Here is a 5,434-nt window from a genome sequence, read left to right as displayed (position 1 = left end):
TAGTCACAACTAATGTACATATCAAACACTCACTTAATACATACCAAGCAACAACAATAAAATGTATTGACATTATATATGTTGGGAAAAACGACCACGCAACGAACGATAAACAAAAAATTGCGGAATTAATCTTCGTTTGGCTAAACTTTTTCCCGACCTGAATGAACCAATGAGGATGCAAACAAAATAGGGTTTAATTTAAAAGTAAAAGTGACACAAAAATTTTAGCGTGGAAAACCTCTCAAGGGGAGAGTAAAAACCACGGGATTACTAGAGCCGCTTCAAATCCACTATCACTAATAATGAGCAATACAAAGTCCTTTCAAGGTAAAACTACATGCATACACAAATCATCATATACTTAGTACAGACAAGCTTCAAGTATATGAAACCAAATACAAAAGAGTAACGAATAAGAGATAACAGAAAATACCTGTCTCTGAACGTCTCTTATCTCTTCGAAAACACCAAAAAGAATGGACACCCAAAATATTCTCTTCGTATATTGTTGTGTCGACAGAAGAAGAGAACCAACAAATAACTTAACTCTTTTTCGTAAGTCTTCTGTTCGGCTAGGGATGTGCACATAAAAAACCCTTTATATTGTTCTTGAGCTTGAATCCCACGAAAAGTCCTAAAGCCCACCAATCAATATTTGTGTCTTGTGGACTTGTGGGCCAAACCAAAACCAACTCTCCATATTTGTTTTTCTCTTTTCTTTTATTTCATAATAATAATAATAATAATAATAATAATAATATAACCCATGTAGAGTATTATTTATGTAGAGTATTATTTGTTACGCTTTCTTATGGGCAAAAAATATCCCAACAATATATGGTTAATTACTGCCTCTGTGTTTCTAGTCCAAGGTCACATGGACTAAACTCTCATCGCCTTTCGTTAGTTAAATATTGCCTTTAAAAAGAGAAATGCAATAAAATACAAATTAGGGGCATGACCACATTAAAGAAGGCACCGGTAACCTTTGCTTAATATTGCGAATGAGCCAATGTTTAATCATAGACAAGATGAAATGAACCTAGGCAGCAGTCACAAAAATGTCAACTTTGAGGGAAGAACTAACAGCATAAAATGGTGAAATGCCAACAATCCATGCTTCGCCAAAAGAAAAATATCAATCAATTAGTGTTGAATTTCTTGATTCTGTAACCATGACTTGACTTGAAGCGGCGTCATCAGATTGTAGGCAACGAAGATGGAGGGTCATGGTGGTGGTTTTTGACTATCAGAGAAAGAGAAGATGTACATAGTACAACCCAACCCAAGATAAGAACAACCAAGTCATTAAGTACTGTGCGTGCACAATCAATGATGCACATAAACATTGCTAATTGAGCATTTTTATAGCTCGTTCTCTGCGCTTTGTTAGAGTTTTACAAATTAAATGAACTGGTTATGAGTGAATGTGAGAAACATGCTTGAGAATACACCGTTATAATTTTATAATATTTTCTTCGCCACCACCCACCACATTACTTCTCTCCGCCCACCGCCGCCAACACTACCACCCACCACCATCACCACCACCGCTGCCACCAATCATCGCTCCCCGCCATCGCCGCCAGCCACCGCTACCACCACCCACCGCCGCCCCCATCACTACCTTTTTATTTTATTCCGTATTTTCCTGCCTATCAAACAACACAAAGTAATAATTAATTCAATTCCTACATAGTAACCAAACATCTAAATGGAATACTAATGATCAATTCCTATCCCTCGTCCATTTAATTCCATTACCTAGTCTATTACAATCCCTCTTCCATTTCATTACCCATACCAAACAGATCCATATAATTCCATTACCTAGTCTATTACAATCCCTCTTCCATTTCATTACCCATACCAAACAGATCCATACTTTTCTTTAGTAAATTTGAGAATCTGTATAATTTGAGAAAACGTAATTCTATGGATCTTTGTACATTATTTTTGTTTCATCAATGGCGAATATCACCTCCCCCCTGGTTGTTGCGGTTGTGTTGACAATAATCGCTGGTGTCGATGCATCAATTACTATTACCGTTTACCTGGTGATTCAATATGATATCTCCGGTGCGCCTTTTGGATCTCGTGCTTCATCTCTCCATCACCATGCAGCCTTTTCTTATTCTCTCCCCGCTTGTTGTGGTTCCAATCTCTCCCGTACTGTCGTCATCATTCTTTTTCTGCATGAAGCTTTCATTCGAGGCTGGTACCATGTTACTATTTTCACAAGATGATGATGATATTAGTTAATTATCTGATTGTGTTTTTTTTTTCGTTTAGAATATATTGAGCATGGAAAGAAGAAGCCTTTGGGAGGCTTACTGCTTCTACTTCCCCAAGCTTTTGGTTTTCCTAGCAACAGATCTTTTCTTACTAATTGTATTTATACGTCTGAGAAACAATAGTTGGCGGATTTTGAGCAGAAGCTAATACACTCTACTATTCAAGTCAGTCACTCAACAAACCAACCAACAATATATCTTTCTTTCTTTCTTTGTACATGCATATACAATAATGCAAATGAACAACGTTATGAATTCTGTTTGTTTTCATGTATGTTACAGTGTCCTATCTATTTTGCTCTTGAAGATAGAGATTTGCGGAAACTGTTAGCCGATATCAAGAGAAACAATGCAACTGATGGCCCCGGGTTAGTAGTATATTTATTATCTTTATGATCATCTAAAGTTTTACTTTATAAATAAATGGTCCATCAAGTATCCATCAAGTACATTCAACTTAATGATTTGGATATTTTGGCTGCATGCATTCCTTTGCAGATACAAGGTTACTGTTACGCCGCCGCCTCCTAAGAAACTTGCATCTCCCACAATCATTAACATCCAGGTTTTTCTTCTCTACCTTCATTTATTATCTACATTTTTCGTATTTGCTCAAGTGGACCTGCAGCAAAACAAACCTTATATCCACCGGTGGCTTAGTTGTGTGAGGAAAACGAACTCCAAACCTAACCCAACAGCCCCCCCCCCCCCCCCTCCTGAGCGGTTGCGAGCTAAGTTTTTCAATGGGTACGTGAGAGAGAGTGGAGACAAAATGTAATGATTGCAAGTGGTTTTTGAGGTTTTTATTACACCACTTTTTGCAAACTCTCCATTGCAGTCTAGGATGCTACGTGTCACAAAACGTCCTTATGTGCTTAGTTACCACTACAAGTTGTCTTAGTAACAAATTAACAATCTACTATATACAGGATGGCTGCCTAGATTGAAAGCTGATGACGATTCAAACCCACTCCCAACTATTGTGATACGAACCCGACTTCTCTATGGGTGGGTTTCACGGCCAGATCTAAGGATGTTGAACAGTCTCTTGAGTTTTGGGAGATAAAGGGGTGAGGGTGTTGAAGGGTCCCCGTAACTGCAACATTTACTGCTGCCATTTGGTTTATTTAAATGTCTGTTTTCTAGTTTAAGGGATATCCATGTTTATATATTCAAAATATTAGGGTTTATTAACCTTATGTTTGGAGAATTGCCGTCTCGTATCGGCTAAACGGAGACTAGCCCATCTTGAATCGGGCCTACTATCCTTTAATTTCTTGTTTAAGTTTAGGGGTTCTATCATATTGCCATCGTTGCATCGTATGATACATTCGGTGCAGCTCCGGTAATTTACAAGATTACCCTTGCATTGCAATCATATTACATTCACTTAATCATGTCTTTAAAATACAGGCATTGTCAGTTGGAAGTGATAGCAATGGGATTGGCATAGTGGCGCTTCTTGAAATTGCTCGGTTATTTTCTATTTTATATGATGACCCTGACACGAGAGGAAGGTATGTATAACATACTCTTTGGGTTGACGTCTGGCGGGCCTTATAACTACATTAGGACTCAGAAGGTGTCTATTTAAATTATTTGATTAGTATGATGTTACTTTAGTTTGACAATTAATACATAAGTGAAGTATTAAAATGAACTATGGCTCGCATAAAAGAGACTCGTTTCAATCTTAATATGTTTTTCCTGTAACCTCATCTACTTCACATGAACCTTTCTTTAATTGAAGTTTGCCACTCATGTTTTATTCTTTGTAGTGGCTTAGAAGGTTTAATGAAAGTTTACTGGAAAGTATTGAGTATGCTATCTGCCTGAATAGTCGGAGCTCGGGTGAAAATGGTTATGGCTTCATGTTTCTAAACCTCCAGAGAATGCTCACTTGAAGCAAATATTCAAGGCAGGTGGATAAAAACATCACACAAATATGTATTCAGATGCTTACATATCAACCTTAAAAACATGTATACTTTGGTCTTGTGTACAGGGTTTATCCAATGTAGCCGAGGAAATGGGCCTTAAAGTTGGGCGAGAGCACAAGAAAATAAACGTTTCCAATTCCTGAATAAAGACATTATGAGAATAATAGTGTTATTTTAAATTTTAATAAGTTTAGGAAGCCATTTGATTTTATAACTTTATGCAGGTTCACTGGGAGCATGAACAGTTTGAAAGGTTAAGCGTTACTGCAGCCACACTCTCCAGACGTTATGTTGCACTGAGTTTCCTGGAAAACACCGGAGCCATTTCTGATAAAATGTGAGTATTTTGAAACCATGCCATGTAATATTCTGATCTTTCTAATAAATTATTTTGTTTCATCTGTCATCAGGAGCTTTGTCGATGAAGATGCATTTGTGCAGAGGGTAAAACTGGTGACCGAGAGTCTCGCTGTAAGACCCTTGTTAAATAAACATATTATTATTAATTTTGTGGACACTAATGCATAACTGTCATGTAGAGGCATAGGAAGAGAAGAACACAAATATATTAGATAAAAATGATTTGGCAGTCAGTCATCACTACATAGGATTGTGGCTTGACATTTTATCAGAATCGCCTCGTGTGGCACCTTTTCTTTCAAAGGACAATCCATTTATAATGGCATTGAAAAATGTATTGTATGACGACGTTTTATTAAATAACTATTATTATTTGTTTGAAATCAGACCTATTTCAGAAATTAGCAGATCATGTTAAAGAAGTGAGTATGCAGCACGATGTGATGGCTGGGGTGTTCATCGCTAACGATTCATCCACCATTAACGAGTCAACAGTTGATACAACGCGGATTTCTCAGGTGTAGTTCATATAAGTGATTTAGTAAGAGTAATTGTTGATTTCACTCACTTTAAGTACATTTGCCAATTTATACCCGCTAACTTATAAATAAATGGGTCCGTCTGGGCCCATTGCTTTACCTGTTGCCCGCTGGGTTAGCAGGTTTATGATCTCATGTGGTTAAAAATTACCCGAATTTAAATTCACCCATAAATCGACTTTAAATATCAAACACTCCACTACATTTTTAGTACCCAATATTTCTAAGAATTTTGGGAGCTTACTGCTTCTACTTCCTCAAGGTTTTGGTTTCCCTAGAAATCAAACTGTTGTGACTA

The 5,434-nt window shown here is 37.2% G+C and overlaps 1 pseudogene; it reads left to right on the top strand.

Moving 5' to 3' along the window:
* Positions 1-1,970: 1,970 nt before the first annotated feature.
* LOC143555530 (uncharacterized) lies at positions 1,971-5,121 on the top strand (annotated as a pseudogene).
* The last annotated feature ends 313 nt before the right edge of the window (positions 5,122-5,434 follow it).

The sequence above is a fragment of the Bidens hawaiensis genome, unplaced genomic scaffold (assembly GCF_021521415.1).
Source record: "Bidens hawaiensis isolate Kalapana, Puna unplaced genomic scaffold, B.hawaiensis_p1.1 tig00018140_1, whole genome shotgun sequence".
Classification (NCBI taxonomy): Eukaryota; Viridiplantae; Streptophyta; class Magnoliopsida; order Asterales; family Asteraceae; genus Bidens; species Bidens hawaiensis.
The sequence above is the reverse complement of the archived record's forward strand: the minus strand, read 5'-3'. Positions and strand labels throughout refer to the sequence as shown.